This window comes from Onychomys torridus, chromosome 4 (genome assembly GCF_903995425.1).
Source record: "Onychomys torridus chromosome 4, mOncTor1.1, whole genome shotgun sequence".
In the NCBI taxonomy this organism is placed as follows: domain Eukaryota; kingdom Metazoa; phylum Chordata; class Mammalia; order Rodentia; family Cricetidae; genus Onychomys; species Onychomys torridus.
Window position 1 is genome coordinate 45,136,170 of NC_050446.1, and position 22,393 is coordinate 45,158,562.

At 41.9% G+C, this 22,393-nt stretch overlaps 1 protein-coding gene across 1 annotated transcript in view; it reads right to left on the bottom strand.

Moving 5' to 3' along the window:
- Stk39 (serine/threonine kinase 39) overlaps nucleotides 1-22,393 on the bottom strand; it is a 275,350-nt gene that overhangs the window by 112,030 nt on the left and 140,927 nt on the right. The window lies entirely within an intron of this gene.

Here is a 22,393-nt window from a genome sequence, read left to right on the forward strand (position 1 = left end):
TCTTTTCCAGATCCTGACATCAACCTTGTATTCCCAGGATTCTGTTTCATCTACTTAAGCAAAACGAAACAGCATGAGACTATCCCTAACACACGTCTTTCACATTTGAAACTTGTGAGATGACGGAACGAAGCATCTTCATCCTCAGCATGGCCATGGTTTAGGTCATATTCGGGCTTCCTCCCTTATTGCCTATTGCGTTTGGGGGTGCAGGCTGTCAGTGTATGATACAATCCCTAGAGCCTGCTTTCCGAGTGTACTATGGTTCATAAGGGAAAGCTTTCAAAAGGAGAGGACAATGGAGAAAGTGCTCTGACTACAGCAACCCTATAGACATAATTTAGCAAAGCCGTGTAACAGATGAGCAGTGTGAACACAACAGCAGGTAATCCACTCATTCAGAGGAACTTCAAGTGGAGAAGGACCCCGGAGACCCTGTGTTCAACCCCTTCCTTTTGTAAATGAGGAGATGAAGGCCCCCAAAGTGACCCAATAACAAACACCCGTCAGGACAGGAATCACACGAAGAAAGAAAACTGCAGACACTCATTCTCTCAAAGTCATTGAAATCAGAAAGAAGCTGTCCAGAAAAATGCCCTATGAAGACTTTGAGAGTCTGTGCTGTGGGGTTGGGGAGGTAGTTAGACGGGCAGAGCTCTTGCCTTGTGATCACAAAGACCTAAATTCAACTCCTACACTCGCCGGCAAGCCAGCCCAGCCTATTTGGGTAGCTCCAGGCCAGAAGGGATCCTGTCTTAAAAAAAAGGTGGGCATCACTTAAGAAATGACACACAATTACTTTCTAGCTTCCACACATACATGTACACACATGCATGCACGCACACACACTTGCACATAGCTCTGGTGTAATGAAGACTATTTTCCTACAACAGAAACCATTTAGCCATATCAAATTCAAAAGGAACCACTGAAAACTTTAAATTTAAGAATTATGTATGTCATATAAACACAGAGACATAGACTGTACATACTCAAGAGATGACCTGGATTTGAGATTATTATGTATAAACTGTGACTGCCTGCTCTAAAAGATTTGAACTCTATCAAAAAATTCAAAAGAACTAAAAATTTATTCATAATTGCAATTAACTTTTAAAATATGTAGTCATTTTATCACTCAAAAAAAAATAATAAATTCACCTTTGAGATACTCAGTGCACCACCTCCATGCATAGACTAGATGTTTTCCCCCACTTGGATTTTGAATTGCTGCAAAAATCCTATTATAGTATTAGTGATTTTAATGGTTCTTCTAGATCCTGGCAAAGTACTATAAAAATAAATGCTGAAATGCACTTAAGGATTTTTAGAACAGATTGCTCATTTCCAAACCAAGAAATGGGGAAGGGAAGAGGAAATAATTCTCCACTAACATATACAATACAATTAATTTTCTTGGCAACACTAGTCATGATGAGGGATATTTGCTAATGACTATATCTAAAAGAAAGAATTTAGAGCAGTAACAATTATAAAATAGATCTTCAACTAAGAAGTGAGAAAATAAATAAAACCATGGACCAAACAAAACAAAACTTTGCCTCTATGAAAAACTGTAAAAACCAAGGATCATTGATAAATTTAGTATTCCTTAATGACTTGCACAAAAGGAACCTTCTTCCTCCTGGAAACTTCAAAGATTTGTGCTCTGAAACATAGACCGGGCCTTATCCCCTGAAGCTGCCTTCATGAGATCTGTCACCTTCTGTTCTACAGCAGAATCCAACTGCAAAGACCAGAATGCCCATCCCCTCCATGTCTGCTTTATTGCAGAACACTAGCTGCTTCTTAGTTTTATTTGCTAAAAGGGAAAAAAATAAAAGGAAATGCCTAGGATTATTGCTGCAGATATGGAAAGACATGACAGGAAGGGCCTTTAGCCAACTGTTTATTGAACAAACCGTAAGTATATGCATTAACTTAATCAGGATGAAGGACTTTCCAAATCTTATAGAGGGAAAATGTAAATTTAACAGTATCAAGAATAAAAACCCAAGTTTTTCTGTACAGTGGTCCCCAGCTCACTCCTGGGAATAAAACTGCAGTAAAATTGGAAACCCAGGTTTCATGTTGTGTTCAGGTGACAGTGACAGCTAGTAAAAGGAACAAAATCAATTGTACAGTTACATCCTTGGAGGGAGTTTATTAAGGACAAAGCAACAACTTTTACATCATAGAGTCAAGGTACCTAAGTTTCACATAGTTTTACAAGTGGCTTTCTGACTTAGGAGCATGGAAAAGACAGTAAAGATGGGCTGCAGGGAGGGGGGAGGGACTTTAATTTTCATCTTCCCTACAATGACCACAATCCATTACAGAAAGGAACCAAAGTTCCAATTTCCTACCAGGGTTGGGGTGGGGCCAAAAAAAGGACAGACTAAAGAGCAGCGGTGCTTGTTGGTGAGTTCTAGTGGTCCCTGGGCAGGCGTCCATGGCAAATCTGGGACACAGCAGCCAGGGGAAGAGGGCATTATGGTAGGACAAGTGGCCACAATGCTCTAATGGTTTCTGTGGCATGAGTTCACACATCATGCCGGATTCCAGATCAGGAAGGACAGGAATCTCTAAGAGAGCAACCAGAAAGACCTATTACATATGGCATTTTATCATAGAAAGGGATGTACATGTCTCTCGCACACTACTAAGCAAAAGAAGAAATGTGTGTCCAGCTGACATGCCCAGCCACTTACCAACCACCACCATCAACACTTTTCATTGCCATAAAACTCTCCAGACACTGGGCCTTGGAACCTCCCTGGCATGATTTTCCCCATTACTGAAAAGCCCAAACTCAGCTTCTCTTCCCCTGTAGACATAACATGTGCCTGACTCTGCCCTGTACCAGAGTCATAAGGGACTAGCTCCCTCCGTCCACCCTAGCTCCTCTGAAAAGCTCCCAGAAAGCAACACAAGCCATATTTCTATTTTTAATCATTCTACTAGCAAGAAGAATTAAAGCCATTTCTAATTAATTGCTGTTTTTAACATACTTGAGGCACTGCCAAGCAAACAAAAAGGCTTCTGAGTTATCAAAAATTAACAAACAAAAATAAGACTTGGTAGAGTTTTAGCAGTAAGCATTTCACTGTCTCCAGGGCTCAAACCCTGTCTGAACACTGTCTCCCAGCATCTCTGTCCAGCATGGCTCCTGGGCCCCTCCCCCTCTGTCCTTTCCTGTCTGCCATCACACAGGACCTGAAGCTGACTCACGATGACGATGGTGATGGTGATGATGATGATGATGATGATGATGATGCTTGCTTGCACTTCCTCATGCCTCACACTCCCCTACTCTGGGGATGGTCCAGTCTATTTAGCACAGCACTGAGAAAGACACGCTGGGTCAGCCTGTACATCCAACTCTCAGCCATCCTGCAGGCATGACCATACCCATTCCTTTACCTCAAACTCTCTCAATCATGTGTTTGTGGTGTGTGCACTCCATCTTTTTATCCTCTTTTGCCCATGTCTGCACCCTGTTCTGTCTTTACCATAAACACGGCTGCCCTTACCCACTATACACTGTCACAAAACTGTGTGATCATGAGTCCAAAAGCCTTTCCCAGAGCTTCCCCCCACACACTGAAGGAGAGCTTTAGAGCATAGCATGTCTTAATGTTGATTTCCAAGTACATGGCTGGATATGAACATCTTAGTCATGCCTCAAAATTAAATTTCTGAACCCTCTACTCCCAGCCTCATTCGGACACTTCCTCAGTGTTGTCTATGTTAACACCTCTAAATTTTCCCTCATGGCAACATTCACCATGTCTATCATGCAGGTCAAAGGGCATGATCACCTAAAGCTCCCAACACGATCCCTGCGCCTCACCATACACACCCAAGACCTAAAAGGTGATATTATTAATAAAATTAATTTTTCCTCACAGCCAGGTCTATCAAATAATGCATTTTGCAACTTTTACCTCCTTAACTGCAATGTATTGCCACTGTCTCCTTCAACATTGGTGTTGCCTTTCCTAATAAACACAAGTACTAACTCATCTCCAGGCCTCTGATTTCTCACCCATGTTAGCCTTCATATTGTGTCAAGGAGCATACAATTGCTTTCTCACTCTGACGTACAGGATGTGTTCAGACATTTTAACATTCAAGTCTCTACATATTCTGGTCTAAGATCATATTTTCCGGATCATTCTCCACTACATCCCTCTGTCGTCTGGGTATGCACAAACTGCATACTTTCTTGACTCTGCTACTTTATGCATGCATGATAGGCACCTTGGCCTGACCTGTCTTTCCATGTTCTCCAAATTTGTTTAATCTAGGAAGCTTCTCTGGTCCTCCCATTTGTAATTCTGCCTACATGTTTACATCATTCTGCTCTTTATTATTTTTGATGGATTAACAATCAAACTCTCTATTGCTTCAGGGAAAAGAACTTGCCTTGGCCTTACTACAAATCACTTTTTTTATTTATCCAGTCAACCAAGTTTAATTGAATATCTTTCTACCAAGTTCTATATCAAATAGGAATAAGGGCCTGTATCTGTTATTAAATCACAGTCCAAAGAGGAGGAGTTAATTGTTTCCATAAATGATGAATGTTATAACCAAGATATTAAGCCTGGAAGACCAGGTTACACGAGACAAGACAACAGTCTCTCAAGGTCTAGGAAGTATGTGGTATGCACAAAGGAAAGGCAACAGCCCCAGAGGATACATCAACACCACAGTTTCCGCATCTATTGCTCAGTGAACATTACATGGGGGGAGGTGGAGACTGTAAGAGCCAGAATACCAGAAGTCTACTGTGCAACATTCTCTCCCAGAAATGGCTGCATAAACAAGACCAGAACACTGGCTATATCAATAGACATGTTAACATGGAAGGGGAATACTTTTGTGGGGTCCTACCCCCAGATAAAGAGCTATAGAGAACTATAACCAAATAATAACTGTTGGAAGAGGGAGAATTAGATTCTCCCAGGGATGAGCCCCTTCTTGATTATCCAATGCAAAGTGATCAGCCCTGAAACCACATACACACAAACAAAAACAGATTCAGCAGACTGTGTTTATACATTTTTGTATACATATCCATCCAGACATATGAAACAAAAATAATCAGAGAAAAAGGGGGTATCAATTTTCAGAGTGAGGAAGGGAAGCGAAGGGGTTGGATGGAGGGTACCTGAGAGAGGCTGTGGGTAGGAAAGGCAAGGGGTAAAGTGATGTAATTCTATTTTACTTAAGGATGTATTATAAAGAATAGTTAAAAATACATTATATCAGCAGGACAAATTTGGTTTATGAATTCACAGCCTCTGTTATATAGCCCAGCAGATAATTTGGAGTTCATAGACAATGAACACAAAAAGAAAGTATTTTAGTAGGCAGGGGGAAGAGGAGCTTGAAAGTGACAGCAGTTGGAAGCAATCAGTATGCTAACTGCCCCAGTCACTGCAGATACCTAACAATCATCCAAAACTCAGTAACTCAAAAAACGGCGGCAACATAGCACTGTGGAATATTTGTTTAATGATGCAATGATGCTGCATTTGTTTAACTCTGTGAAGCTGTGAGACTTTGCCTGTCTAAAACACCTGACTGGTTTAATAAAGAGTGGAACGGCCAATAGCTAGGCATGTGAAAGGATAGGCGGGGCTGGCATGCAGAGAGAATAAATAAGAGAAGTCTGGGAAGAGAGGATGGAGGAACAAGAAAAGAAGGAGAGAGGGCTCCAGGGCCAGCTGCACAGCAAGCCATGAAGTAAGAAGTAAAGAAAAGATATACACAAATAGAGAAAGGTAAAAGCCCAGAGGCAAAAGTTTAGATGGGATAATTTAAGTTAAGAAAAGCTGGCTAGAAATAAGGCAAGCTAAGGCAGGGCATTGTAAGTAAGACTGAACTTCCCTGTATTTATGTGGGAGCCGGGTGGCGGCCCCCAAAGAGTAAAGAGTGAAGCAGCAACAACACAGACCTTTCCATCATAGCTGATAACTGCCAAGAGACCCCCCCCCCCAAGTCAAGGCAAGTCCTCTCCACATTCCAATACAGAGTAACAGGTCTTGCCTACTCTTGTTTTAAGAAGGTATTTTTCCCCCTTTTTAAAAAAATTTATTTAAAAAATCTCATTTTACATACCAATCCCGGTTCCCCTCCCTCCCTTTCTCCCCTACACACCCCAATCCACTCCTCAGAGAGGGTAAGGCCTTCCTTCAGGAGTCAACAATGTCTGGTATATTTAGTTGAGGCAGGACCAAGTCCCTCCCCCCTGTGTCAAGGATGCGCAAGGTATCCCACCCTAGGGAATGTGTTCCAGAAAGCCATTTCATACACCTGGGATAAGTCTTGGTCCTACTGCCAGGGACTTCTCAAACAGATCCAGCCACATAACTATCACCCACATTCAGAGGGTGTTAATAGAGGGAACCATTTTAGGGGGGTAGGGAGAACCCTAGTGCTAGGGAAATCCCCAAGAATCCACAAGAATGACACCAGCTAAGACTCCTAGCAATAATGGAGAGGGTGCCTAAACTTACCTTCCCCTATTAAGCAAATTAGTGACTACATCTAGTAACTGAAGAGAGCAGAAGCAGTGATCTACAACCAAACAGCAGACTCCAGTTGAAGAGAGAGAGAGGGAATCACAGGAGCAAAGGAGGTCAAGATCATGATGGGGAAAACCACAGAGACAACTGACCCAAGCTGGTGGGAGCTCATAGGAAAGGTTTTTTTGTTGGTGGTTGTTTTTCTCTTTGGGGGTGGGGGGGGCTGCTACCCAGCTCCCAAATAAACCACACACAGAGGCGAATTTTTACTTATAAACGTCCAACCTTAGCTTGGCTTGGTTTCCTGCCAGCTTTATTTATCTTGTCTACCTTTTGCCTCTGGGCTTTTCCCGGTCTCTTACTTCTGTAAATTGTACTCTTACTCCATGGCTTGTGTGCAGCTGGGTGACTGGCCCCTGGAGTCCTTCTCTTCCTCTGGCTACTTCTTCCTCCACCCAGATTTCACCTTCTATATATTCTCTCTGCCTGCCAGTCCTGCCTATCTCTCTCTCCTGCCTTGCTAGTGGCCAGTACTTTATTAGACAAGCACAGTAACGCAGCTTCACAGAGTTAAACAAATGCAACATAAACAAAAGTCACACACCTTAAACAATTATTCTACAACAGTCTTTTATGAAAGCTTAAAGGGAACGTGTTACGGAAGCTTCAGGGAAGGAAGACAGTCTGAGGTGATGCCACTGGCAGCTACAGCAAAGAGGGGAATTGAAACGTACATAATGAACTAAGTGCTCCATCTAAAGATATTTCCAGGCACAACACCCAGAGTCACACCTGGATTCTGCTCGCTGCAGATGACAAAATGTGAGCAGAGAGAGATGAGCTCAGAAACAAACTCTTCAATCTAAGACGGGTTCTCATTTCCAACTCGTTCAGGCATCAAATGGTCTCACACCAAGAAATGACTTCAGAGTAAGATCAAGCCCAAGGTGGAATTGTATGGGCCTTCATCAAGACTTCAGAAAGAGCCAAGGTGTTGCCTCACAGACACCTTCCAAGAAGCCTAGGGCCTTCTAGAGACCTAGAACCACTACAGTAAGTACCAGGGTTTTTATGTCCCATAAAGGCATTGTCCCATTGCCATGGCACAAGGAGCCTGGAAACAAAGCAAATTAGGTGCTGGCTTTGTTGAATGGAATGAAGCCAATACAATTCACAGAAAACCCACAGTTCTGGTTGGTTTGGTTTGGTTTTCTTGATGTTTTTACAAAATATTACCAGGTTGGACTAAAATAAAATGAAGGAGGAGCTTCAGATAACCAATATGTAATGGAGCCCTTCAGGTACCCAAACAAGCCAACAGGAAGCTACTGAGAAGCTACTGGGCTCCAAAACACTGAATCTTTTCTATACACAAAGGACTTAACACAGTTGAGAACCCCAAAAGAGGATTTGAATGCCCCATAAAACAGTAAAAGAGGATGTGGCACCAGGAACCTGGGAGGTTCCAAAGTTGCCATACAGCTGTGCACTTCTTTCCCAATTTTGGACAAGCTTATAGGATCCTGCCTCCATAGTGGATCTGTAGTGTGTGGGAAGCAAATATATTTCTCTCTAGCTCAAAGGTCCTCACAACAGAACTCAAGGAGCTAGAGCCATGGAACTGATCCTGAAGAGCCTCCTCTGTACTCAGACCAAGTTCAGATGGTGAGGCCTTTATTTGAAGCTGAGCCTGATGTAGAAAAGTGAGACTTTTGGAGGGTCTGGGTCTTACAAATATGTGACTGTATCTTATATGTCCAGAGAGGTAAACTGTTATGGTGAGAAGACAGATGGAGGGCAGGTTGTTTTACCCCCAAAGAAACCATAATAACTTCTTTTTTTCAGTCCTATGGGTTCTTCTAGAATCATATCATTCCACTATCAAAAGATAGAGTGCAAAACCAGAAGTGTAATCTTAGCTATTCAGGAGGCTGTCAGGAAGATGGATACTTTAAGGCCTATTTGGGCTATGAAGTGAGTTCAAGGGAACCCTGGGTAACTTAACTGGAGACCAGCACCTCTGCCTAAATCTGAGTAGGGTAATGCACCAGGCAGGGCTGATAGTAAAGCGGTCCTGAGCAGCAGGGCTTTGAAGGCAGGTCCGAAACGGTGATACTGATGTGGATATATAACTTATAACTTCATAAATACAACTTCGCCATGGTCACTGGAATACTTGTGGTCAAGGGGCTCAAGTATCACCCAAAACCCTGTGTGCTCTGCAGCCTCTGGGCTACCAAACAGTCTCGATGAGGCCCCATGTAACTGCCGCTATATGAGGCCAGACAGCAACAAGCCAAGGCTTTCCCTAATCCCTGACCATGGGAAAACTGGAGACCTCCGAAAAGAAGTGTTGTCTAAGGCCCCCACATTCATGGTGATGTGGCACACAGAAATGAATAATCAAGGTGAGAACTGATGAAGTGTAGCAGGAATTTTAAAAGTTCTTATTAATAAAATCAAACTCAGAGCCAGGTATTGGGTTAAATGCTGGAAGATCAGAGAAGCAGAACAAGCCACAGCTTCCTTACCTTGCCAGTTCCTCAGCTGATCTGTTTTCCTCAGACTAGAAGCCTCTGTGTCCTCATACAGAATGGATCTCAGCTGAACTGCTGTTAAAAAGCCTAAAGCTTAACCAGCCAAAGGCTTCTAGTTTCTGGTCCTCACGCCTTATATACCTTTCTGCTTTCTACCATCACTCCCTGGGATTAAAGGCGTGAGTCACCATGCTTGGCTGTATCCTTGAATGTATGGATTTCTGCCTCTGGAATGCTAGGATTAAAGGCTTGTGCTACCACTGCCTAACCTCTGTTTAATATTGTGGCTGTTCTGTCTCTGACCCCAGATAAGTTTATTAGGGTGCATAATATTTTGGGGAACACAATACCACCACAATGAAGTAACTTCTTCAATTTCATTTTCCCTCCTGAACACTGTGACTCTTTAAAGATCAGTAAATTATATCTGATAACCCTCACTAGGCCAACAGCAGATCTGACCACACTTTGCTTTCAGGTAGTTTTTCCAACTGTAGACACGCTACACCCATGAAATCCCATTTTAATTCACACTTACAAATTATTTCCATCTGACCATGTTATTGCATGTTGAAACACTGAGAAGAAACAAAACGTACTGCTATTAATCAGAGATAAGTGGCTACTGCTAAATCTTGGCCCTTATCCTCAGTGATTCCTATTAACACCTTTTAAACCACTGCTCATATTGCTCTGGGAAAAGTTGGCACCCCTTTCTCTAGAGCATAAAGGGCAGCAGAGATGAGGACATGAGAGTTTCCTGTAGGTGATTAGGAAAGGCTGGGCAGAAACAGAGGATGCTGGCAAGTTAATAGTGAGTGGTTCCAAACACTGAAGGGCACCGTGCAAAGCTTCCTGATAATCCTTTAGCATTTTCTATTCTGAGAATGAAAACACAAAAGAACCAAACTGATAAATGTTGCTCTTCAGATAGTGACAAAAGAATTTTGTAACTTTGGAAATCTAGCATGAAAGGGTGGCGGATTCAAAGCGAATGTAGGAAGTTCTTTGGAAGAAGCAGCTCAGAGGACAAAGGCAATTAGACTTCTTACTCTGTTTTAATCCCATCAATCCTCCAATATGGCATTTCTCCAAGGAACGGCGACAAAGAACAATGACAGCGCTCCCAGCCCTGAAAGCAGCATCCAATGTTGCAGCCATTGTCTTTTCCAACTGAAGCTCACACGGGAATGGGTGCCAAGCTGATATGTAACTTCAGCTAATGTATGACAAATAACACAAATCAGGAAGACACCCTTCTCATAAAACCCAAGGAAACAGAGAAAATAACGCTTGGCTCTGGAGCCAAGTAGAAGCTGCCTGGATTCTGCAGCAAGTTATAAGGGAACTTAATGGCAGACAGTGAGGGTGGGGACTGAGGAAGCTGAGCCTGCCACCGGCTGACTGCAGCTCCCAGAGGGCAGTATAACTAAGGACTGGAACCAGAAGTATTCTAACAGGAAACCGAGAAGCAAGGTGGGGTGGTCAACCTGGCTAGGCTAAGGTCCACAGTCACTCAATCAAAAGCTAATCTAGGTGTGGCGATGAAGGCATTTAGTCCATGTGATTAAAATCCACAATCAAAACAAGAGAAATTATCCTTGATAAACTGGCTGGGCCTGACCCAATCAGTGAAAAAGCCTTCCATGCTGAGCCAGGACTCCTCTGAAGAAATTACCTCCTAACAGCCTCTATCATGCCTCAGAGTCCCTGTCAGCCTGCCCTGACAGTCATCTCTGTGGAGTCCAGGCTGGCCTCATCAACCCACAGTTGAACATGCCCAATCTGTGCAATAAATCTCTTTCTGGGTCTCCTACTAGTTCTGTTTCTCTGGCTGAAGCCATTCGCTCTGTTTTGCAGCCTCATTACTGGTCTTTACAAACAAAAGGCATGTTACCCAGCAGAATAATGTCAGCACTCACATCCTCTGGCTCTCTGTTAGTGGAAAATGGTAACATCCCCAAGTGGAAATTCAAAGGAAACGCACAGAGAAAACAATATGAGAAGTAACTAAGGTAAGAGGAAGGCTGGAGATGAGATTCTTACAATGAGAAGACACCTACCAAGACGAGGGACTGCTTCAAACAGCTCCATGTTCAATCTAAGACAACAATCAACCCAGTTACAGTAAACCTTTCATCAAGAAGGGAAAAAACAAAAACAAAAAATGAGCTTTGAAGCTGGTAGGTGGTGGTACAAGGTTTTAATCTCACTATTCCTGAGGGCAAGGCAGAGGCAGGCAAATCTCTGAGTTCGAGGCCAGTTTGGTCCAGGAGGGCCAGGGCTATACAGAGAAACCCTGTCTCAAAAAACTAAAAGCAACAACAACAAAAACCGCTTTTGACTAGTGGCCAAGAACACACTCTGGAGAGATAGCCCAATGCATTAATTTGGTGAGATAAAATCCAAAACCAGGAAACAATATGTAGAAAATAGTCCTGATACTATATTTTTACCAAGAAACCTGACTCTGAATATACACATTTACACAAACTACACAGCTTCATATTTTCTATGCAGTCAAAGACAACCTTGAACTCCTGATCCTCTTGCTTCTATCTTCAGAGTGGGCTACCTTGCCCAATTTATGCACCACTAGAGATTGAACCCCAGACCTTGCACATGATAAGCAAACATCCTACTAACTGTTCTAAACCCCAAAGTTCCAAACACATTTTATAATAATGCATATACATGAATTCCAAAGTATGTCTTCATAAAAATTACTAAGCACTGCTCTAGGAACATCTCAGGTTTTAAACCTCTTATATTCCAGGTCAGATGATACCAAAGACTACATAGTAAGTGTCCCTCAGGAAGACCCAAATTGAGCCTTTGCACCCACACAGAGGTCCACAGGCCCAGCTGCTTCACATGAAACAGAGATGGAAAGCAATTGCCATTTGTAACTCTTGAAGGAGCAAAAGTTTCCCACTGCTTATCAGGGTTAACGTTCAAGAGGAAGTGTGTTATTCTCTGACTGGAAAATCAACATAGCATCCATAGAACATGTATAGAACAGCACATAGCCAATTACAAGCATCAAGCTGACCATTGTGATATAATTATTAGAAAAATTTAACATAGAACAGAGCATCCATCAATGTGAAAAAGAACTTGGGGAGTGGCACAATACAAATTTCTAAGTAAGTCTGCATATTTATTTCTAAAGGCACTTCCAGGATGTGGGGAGGCCTGCTGTGTTAGAAAGGCTACTTCCTCCTATGAGTGAGTACATACCATGTTTGTCCTTCTGAGTCTGGGTTACCTCACTCAGGATGATATTTTCTAGATCATTCCATTTGCCTGCAAACCTCATGATGTCATTGTTTTTCTCTGCTGAGTAGTACTCCATTATGTATGTGTACCATATTTTCTTTATTCATTCTTCAGTTGAAGGGTATCTAGGTTGTTTCCAGGTTCTGGATATTACAAACCATGCTGATTATGAACATAGCTGAGCAAATGCCCTTGTGGTATGATTGAGCATTCCTTGGGTATATGCCCAAGAGTGCTACAGCTTGGTCTTGGGGGAGATGGATTCTCAATTTTCTAAAGAAGCGCCATATTGATTTCCAAAGTGGCTGTACAAGCTTGCATTCCCACCAGCAGTGGAGGAGAGTTCCTCTTGCTCCACATCCTCTCCAGCATAAGCTGTCTTCTGTGTTTTTGATCTTAGCCACTCTGACAGGTGTAAGACAAAGATGACTAGACTGCTACACAACTCCAGGAAGGCTACCTAGAAAACAGGACCCTAGGAAAGACACAGGGATCACCCAATGACAGAGAAATGGATGAGATCTACATGAACAACCTGGACGACAGTGGGAGTAATGAAGGGCAAGGTTTGAGGGAAAGAAAGCTTAGGGGAGCAGGAGATCCCAGCTGGATCAAGAACATAAAAGGAGAACGAGGAATAACAGACCATGATAAATGAAGACCACATGAAAACAGGAATAGGCAGAGTGCTGGAGAGGTCCCCTGAAATCCACAATGATACATCCTCTGTAGACTGCTGGCAATGTTTGAGAGAAAGCCTGATCTGACCTAGTCTGGTGATCAGATGGCCAAACACCCTAACAGTTGTCCTAGAACTCTCATCTAATAACTGATGGAAGTGGATGCAGAGATCCTCAGTCAGGCCCCAGGCAGAGCTTCAGGAGTCCAAATGTCGAGAAAGAGGAGGGACTGTAAGAGCGTGAATTGTTGAGACCAAGATTGGAAAAAGCACAGGGACAAATAGCCAAACAAATGGAAGCACATGAATTATGAACCAAAGGCTGTGGAGCCCCCAGCTGGATCAGGCCCTCTGGATAAGTGAGACAACTGAATAGCTTGAACTGTTTGGGATGCATCCAGGCTGTGGGACCAGGACCTGTCCTTAGTGCATGAGCTGGCTGTTTGGAACCTTGGGCTTACACAGGGACACTTTGCTCAGCCTGAAAGGAGGGGACTGGTCCTGCCTGTACTGAATCCACCATGTTTAAATGAATCCCCAGGGGAGTCTTGGCCCTGGAGGAGATGGGAATGGAGGGGAGGGGATGGGGAGAAGGTACGGGCAGGAGGGGGGAGGACAGGGGGAACTCATGGCTAATGTGTAAAATTAAAACACAAATATAATAATAATAATAATAATAATAATAATAATAATAAAGAATCAGTCAAAAAAAAAGGCTACTTCCTTTTCACTATGTACTGGGCTTCCAGGAGCCTAGCAGGTAACGTTCCTCTCTCCCTCCCCAGTTCTATACTTCTATACTAACTTGGAAATAAGATGGAACATTATCTCAAGTCCCAAACACCAGCTTTACACTTCAAAGGTAATGATGTCTGGGATTGTAGTCTTGGCAGTAAGTAGCCTGTCTGTGTGGACAGATGCTTGCATTTAGTCAAGACTTATCTAGTCTTCAGACATGCTGACCAGCACCTTCCTCCCACATACAGGCAGGGCCCTGGAGACGCAAGGGGGGGGAAGAAGGGAGAAGAGGGGGCTTCCCTGATTTCTCTACTTCCGTCTCCAGTCACCAATCAGAAATCAATGAGCTGTGCAGAGAAGCCCAAGAATGCTTTGCTAGAGGGCCACCATGTGTGGAGAAGAAACACTCACTGGGCCTTCTTTACCTAGCAGGTAAAGAAACACTCAAGTCAAAAAGTAAGGATTTAAAAACTGAAATGATAAACCTTCTAAAAAAGAAATCATTGCTCCAAACACTACAGTAGTGTGTATGTAAAACAGAGAGTAGAAGATGGGCTTTCCCGGGGAGTGAGGCAAATGTGAACTCGAGTGCCCCTCCCCAGGCACTACAAGTGAAATGAATGAGGTTCCTAGCAGCTTGACCTCATGACAGTGGGGTCAGAACAAGAACATCAAGTTTTTACTACCATCTGCTGATGCCCCGTGACAACTCAGGGGGTCCACCATTTTTATCAGCTGGTCTCTACTCAGCAGTTTCAGCACTGAAGACCTCACAGGTATCCCAAATGACTTGCTCTGCTGAGTAAAACTATTATCAAAACCATTTACCACGTGAGAACGGTAATTTATTTGGTAATAAAAATATCTTTCTGATATTTTTATTTATTAAGTTTTTTTTATACTAAAGTTAACAAAATAAAAAGGCAATGTAGTTAATGACACAAGTCCATACTTATTAATGTTCTACCTCACAATTTCTCACTGTCAAGGAGCCAGATGTGTGTGCATCCACATTACAAAGTAATGGACTCTGGGTTTGGTTTGCTTTGACTTGGTTTGACTTGGTTTGACTTGGTTTGACTTGACTTGGTTTGGTTTGGTTTGGTTTGGTTTGGTTTGGTTTGGTTTGGTTTAAGCTGGCACTTGTTAAAGAATTACAATGAAACTGGGAAAGTATTCTGGAATGTAAGAAAATTTGGATCTGGGAAGGAACAGGCTCTGGGGGACTGCAATTGCTTGTATTTAGTGTCATCTAAATATATATTTGCTAATTGAACCATATTTGTCTGCTGCTCAAACTTGTTTTATAATCAAACTTCTCTACATGTTTCCCCCACATTTTCCCCAAAAGAAGAATGCCAAAGCCCATTAAGAAAGCATCACAGAATTCCCAGAGGGATATGGACAGCAAGCAAGTTAAGAAGTTCCCTTTTATATCAGTTCTCCAAACCCTCATCGCTCTTCATAGCCATGATCCACAGACCCAACATCACTGACAGATGCCATGGAGACAGAAAGCCCAGCTCTGTGAAGGACACAAACACCACAATATCACAGGCACAGGAAAGTGTCACCAAATGAACAAATAAAATGAATGAATAATCCCAATAAAAGGCAAGCCACAAGACAGTTCTGGACCAACCTACCAAACACTGAGACTCGAAGGTCCACTATGATCACATCCTTATACGACTTCAGTCCTTTGCATTCACAGATCATCTCACTGTCAGGAAATGACTAACAGAAACCAGAGAACAGGGAGCTTGAACAGCCTAATTTATTCTACCTGCTTAAGCAAAGTAGCAATTGATATCAAGATAACTCTGGGCCATCTTCTAAGCACTTGAGCCTTTGAGGAAGGGCATAGCTCTAAATACAAGTAATAGCAGAGCTGAAGGTGGAAACAGATGGGCCCATCTGCCTCTGAGCTGATGTAGTAACATCCTGTCATACTGAGGATAACTCAAAGTAGCAAACAAGCCCATATTGCCTCAGTGAAACCACTTCCCTTTGTAACCAAATCATTTAGCCTGCCTGGTGTCTGAGAAGGGCAGAGTGTCGGGTGTGAGGTTAGAAAGCACACACCCACTCAGACTGATGCCCATTGCTGATGAGTAGCACGGCTTCAAAAACAGGAGGGTTGTGCACAAGTCTGAACTGGTAAGAAAAAATCAGTGACTGCACCATGATATCTACCTACAGAAACATGCCTGACATGTAACTTCTACTCTCTCCCAATCACTATACTGCTCATTCTACCCCAGCTCTCATCCCACGTTCATCCACTGAAGTTACAAAACTGCCGGGAGATGAGGAATCTCTGTTTCCATTTCTAACTCGAGGCTTAAGCCTCTAAACAGGCTCCATGTTCCTGGATGGCACAGCATTACTCCCCCCTAAACACAGGGCGTTTGCTTAGTCGGGCAGGCACCATCCTTAACTGCTGGATCAGAGAAGCACAAACGCTATAACCCAACAGGCTGGAAGAGTGACAGGTGTCATGGAAGTATCACCAACCCGACAGGACCAGGCCTCCTACATCCTGCTCTTTATGGAACAACATTCACTTGGCTTAAACATAAACTTGTGGCTTTAAATACAGAACACTCATAAATGCACAGAAGGCAAAAATAAAATGAACCACACATTTCCACCTACTGGAACTCTGATTTTATCTTTCTGACACACTACGGTTTTACTAGTGTGCATTCACTGTCTAAGGTGTTGAGTTTCAAAAGGGCACCTCTCACATCCTCACACTCCCCTACCCTTTCCCATCCCACCTCTTCAGTCCCTTCTCCTTTCATGTCAGTGTGTGTAAAACAGAGGTTCCACAAGAGGTATTTCGTCTTTCTGAGCCTAGCTTTTTTCTCGTGATATCATGACCTCTATTTTCATCTATTTTCCTGAAAATGACATACTCTAGTTCTTCCTTGTGGCTAAATAAATCTCCATTGTGTATACTCAGCACATTTTTTCTCTATGCATTCATCTGTCGATGGACATCTAATAACTCAGTACTTTTAGAATAAATCCAAAGCACTATCTCACCTGTAAATGTGTAAATGTGCTAATAGAGAGGCTTAGGGCATCACACTATGATTCCCCCATCAAGAAAACCATCAATAATTCCCTAGCAGAATATCCTATCAGTCTATGTTAGAATTTTTTCCCACTGTGTCAAATGTATTTTTTTCCTTCAGTTTATTTACTTAAACCAGTGTATGCCAACATGGGCAAATACCTTCAACCTGTAACATATCTTAAGATCTCTCCTAAGAAGTGTGACACTATATCCACTCAAGATCTGTTTGTATTGGATGCTGTTTTTACCAAAAAGGTCTTCACTGTTTTTCTATTGCTAACGCAACATATTCCTTCTACAAAGATCAGATTCCTATCTCTTACATCACCAAGAAAATTAATTCTTGAAAATAAACAAGAGGTAGGATGCAGGCTCCTCTGTAAAAATCCTCCAGACACGACTTTCATTTCTGGGGCAACATCCAACTGTGCTTCAATTCAATACTGAAAAAGTGTTATAAATTCTATTTATCTAAATTTATTTCTTACTAAAAAGAGACTGCTAGAGCAGCAAAATAAGTGATATAGATTTCCTTGTAAAAGGTTCCAGCGAGCCATAGATTCTAATTCATGTATTTTCCTAACAAAGACAGTATCTGACCAGCTACTGATTTTAAAAGAATCTAGCAAATTACAGTTATATATTCTCATGGGGCTAATAAAAATAAAACACAGTGGAGGAGAAAAAAATCACAGTCCCACAGTCCATGGTTGGTCTGGTGAAAGGGAGAGCCAGAACAAAGTGAACCTAGTCTTCCTGGAAGGTCCACTCCTTTCCTAAGGATCTACTCTTTTTATGGTAGCTGCCAATCAATAGTGAAACTAAAACATGTGGAAGTCAATATTTTAATTCTGGTCTGCACAATGCCAATAAAACCTTCACAGATAATCTGTAGAAAAAGAGGAAACGCAAGAAGGGAACCAGGTCATTCAGAAAATAGAGAATCCATTCTTGAGCTGAGAACCTGGACATGGCCTACACATATTCTGTTTTTGGGGCACAGTGGTCCCAGTTACTAAACTTTCTTAAGTTCTCACCACAGTGCCCTGAGTTTGCAAGAAACAAAAAGCTCCCATGTTCTTCATCCTCCACATCTGGACACTGTTCGAATTCCTACCCACCCCTGCCACCCTGCAGCTGCCTATCTTCCCTCTGCTTCAATCACACGATGGCAAGACTTCTGCATTACCTTCCCAAGTCTATCTACCTAAGACATGTATGCTTGTCTTCTGGAGAAGAAAGACTTCCATCTACCTCACACGGGACAATGGAAGCACTACAATTTCCATGACGCCAGCATGAACCACACTCTGCAGCACCTCCCACTTCCTAACACACCAGGCACCACTCCATCTAAACTTTCATCACACTGCCTTCAGCTAATCTTTGGGTACAGTCCTCCTCAACAGGCAGATTCAAATCCATGCTGGCCACACTCCAGAAGCCCTTGATTATCTATGACCTTACTGGGTACAGACACACCTACCAAGGAAAAGGATGTCTGTAAAATATGTTCACAATAAAATAAGAAAATCAACTTTGGATAAAGGACTAAAGGTCTTAAAGCATAAGGGTTAATTTCCTAAGAAAAGTGAGGCAGAAGCTTTAATAATTGCACAGCTCTTGCATTTTTAAGTATCAGTCATTATCTACTTAATCACTAAACATGAGGCAAAGTATTCAAATTCATATATTTTATATTTCAAATCATGTACAAGGGTGTTTTTATTTATGCATGTTGGATGTATTAAATCAATGGCTCTCAACCTTCCTAATGTTGTGACCCTTTAATACAGTTCCTTGTGTTGTGGTGAGCCCCAACCACAAAATTATTTTCAGTTACCTCATAACTGTAATTTTGATATTGTTATGTATTGTACTGTAAATACCTATGTTTTCCAATGGTCTTAGGTGACCCCTGTGTCGTTCAACCCACAAAGGGGTTACAACCCACAGGTTGAGAACTGCTGTATTAAATGATGATGTTCAATGTTTTTAACACAAAATTGACTCAAATTATAGAAACCGTAGACAGTAAAACAAGTATGAAATCAGAATCCTTCCCTAAGGTGACTGCCAAGAATAATAGTCATCAACATAGGAGACCTTTTCAGGCAGGTCTGACCGAAGGCTCCAACTGGAATCAGCTATCATTGCTAAGCCACTGTTTTAAGCCATTCATCTCAAAGAGATAATTCCTAACACATCCAGTGATTCCACAGGCAAATGAGATTTAATGTCTGAAATATTTAGTTCAGTTCTAGAATTCACCATGCACTTTAAAAATGCTGATTTACACTGAATTCTACTCAGGACAAAACAAAGTCTGAGCCCTCATCTTCAAAACCTCTCAGAGATGAATCACGGTGAGATATAAACTTACTTACTTTCTTAGAAATATACAGCCTAGTAAGACTACTTTGAGATACTGAAGATCAACATTGTGAATAGGATGATATCAGGTCAGAATTTTTCTCCAATCTCTCCATACAAGAAGAAAGATGTAGCAGTCCAATTATAATGCCATAATGAGATTTAAAGTATTAATGACATAATGTCTGGGTTAAAGATAAACTTTCATTGGATATTATTTTCATATTCATATTCTGAATTATACTCTTATAAATTGTTGAATCAATGAGCATTTGGGGAAAGCCTTGTAACAGGTATATTGGCCAATTTTTCTATAACCCTTTTAGAATTCATGCTACTATGGTGTTTGCCCTACTATTTTAGCTTTCCTAACACAAGTCAGAGGTAAAGTTGACAAGACCCACCAAGCAGTGCACCTTGATCAACACTGTAATTCTCTTCAGGCAATGCAAGACACTCAGTGCTGTATCCTTAGAGGCTGCCCAAGTTCTCTGCATCCCCCATGACTGGCGTTCAGTTACTCAATTCCTACCCATACCACTACCCAGTTGCATCATCTGAGAATGCACATGGCTTTCCTCACTACTCCTGCAGATGTTTCAACTTTTCACCAAACCCTGTGAATCTCCACATCTTTGTTACTACACAATCCTCTTGAAGGTTCTACAGATCTGGGACTTCCTCCCTGAATGCCCAGCACATAGAACACTGGCAAACTTTAGGTGTTTGAGCCAAGATTCAGGTAAACTGATTCCACAGTAGTGGAATGAATGAATGTAAACACCAAATGTTTATTAACACCTGTACAGCAGTCTTTTTGAGAATAGCTGGCTTAGCCAGTCTATGAAGAAACAGAATTTAATATTTATTCAGGACTACGTGGTTTACATTTATAGAATGTTTCAGCACCTATAAGAACTGTGCAAGTGGGTTTTGCAGATATGATTTGTAAGATGCAATCTTACTACTAAATTTTATAGGAGCTTCAGATTTCATTAATTATAACCTGTGGGGGCCCAGAGAGGCTCCCTAGTAAGGCCTTACTCAAGGTCAGAAAGTATCTTGCTTTGTCCAGCAGGGCTGCATAACAGAATGATTTGGCCAGGGGTGTGGTTGCCAGGTGTTTTGAAGGGTCTACACTCATTGGTACTTTATACCTCAACCCTGAAAGGAAGATGTCTTTTGCTCCTCCCCTTGCTAATGTATAAAAAGCCCATCATGAATAAATTTGAGGCTGCTGGGTATTGACCCAGGCCCTCCCAAAGCTATCCTGTGTCTCTGTCTTTCTCTCCATCAATGTTTATATTTCTTCCTATTATTTCTCAGTTCCTCACTCCACACTTCAAAATACCCTTCAATAGGTCAGGGCTGAACCTCAACACTGAACCCCAACAATAACTTAGATATCTGAGTTCACCACATAAAACAATACAAAGAAATCACTCAATTTATACTATTTAATACTTTGCCAAATATATTAATGATGGGTGATGGTGCTCTGCATGCTGTGAATGTGTTGTTCCTATTGGCTGATAAATAAAATATTGATTGGCCAGTAGCCAGGCAGGAAGTATAGGGAGTATAAACAGACAATGAGAATTCTTGAAAGAGGAAGGCTGAGTCAGGAGTCACCAACCGAACACAGTGGAAGCAAGATGTGAAGGCAGAACTGAGAAAAGGTACCAAGCCACGTGGCTGAACATAATTAAGAATCATGAGTTAAGTGTAAGAGCTAGTCAGTAATAAGCCTGAGCTAATGGCCAAGCAATTTTAATTAATGTAAGCTTCTGAGTGATTATTTTGTACGTGGCTGCAGGGTCTGTGGGGTGGGCAAGACCAGAGAAAACTTCAGTTACATATTAAATTAGAATACTACATATTATAGGTACCCAAGCATATTTGACATTTTAGATCTATAGTTCATACTTTAATAGTCAAAGTAAGTGTCTGTTGCAAGGAAAGGAATTGTTACGAAGGGACCGCCACAAGGTCCCTTTTTAAAAATCACCTGCTTTAACATCTGCACTCACTCTGCCTTCATTAGCTCACTGTTGTCCCTGTACAACCAAACTTCAAGGCTTTCTCCCTACTGACTCCTTTTCTTTTCTCCTCCTCCTATTATTTAAAAAGTGGCTGTTGCACTGTTTTCAAGAATGAACCCTCAGTTGTTTGGGTGGGCCAGCCTCAAGGAGCCCCATCAGTACAGAAACCTTAGGCAACGTGAGCCTGGCTGAGCTTGGCTGTACCTGCAGGAGCATGAGATAACAATAAAATGACTGGTGCTGAGGTGGTCAATTGAGTGTTGGGATGAGTGACTCCACAGCAATGGCCAGTAGAATGCAGGGAATTACATATCAGAGCATGTATGATCATCCACAGAACAGAGTCCCCAAACCAGGCACAAGGAGTATTGTCAACCTAAAGAGTCAACCAGCCCATTAGTTTATAAAATGCTATTATCTGGTGGTGATTTTTGTGCACCAAAGATAGACTTCCCAAAAATGAAGAACACTCTAAAAAGCTCAGTTAGCACTGAAAACTAACTTTCAGAAAGCTTCCAGCTCATCATATTTTTTGCTAATATAACAGGATGACCCAATTAGAATGCCTTATCAGGCACTAAATTTTATATAATTTAAATTAACAATATGGGTTTGTAGCTGTTGGTAACTTCTGTCTCCATATCTATGTCCTACACACCCCTTCCTTCTTCTGTTCTTACAGGGCATCAGATTGAACCCAGAACATCATACATGTGAGAGCACTCACTGAAATAGGTCCCCAGCCCCATAATCTATGTTTCTTTATATCAAACTAAAATAAGTTAATACAATTTAAATTGTATAAAACCTGTCAACTTCACTGGATAATAACCTTCATTATTTTCCCATGTGACAGTGAGTTGACCAAAGAAAATATTTTTAACACCCTAATGAAATATAATAAAAATCTATCACAAGAAACCCAAATTTTACTTTACACCCATATAATTTCAAAGGTTACATGAGATTTCCCATTGTAAATGAGAATAAGAGAGAGAGAGAGACTGAGACTCTACTGCACTGGACACTGTATTCAAGGGTCTTTGTAGAAGAGAAGTGCAAAGGTGGAGGACTGGAGGATGGGGAGGAAAGGCAAGCTGGACTACTCAGACTATGAAAAGCAG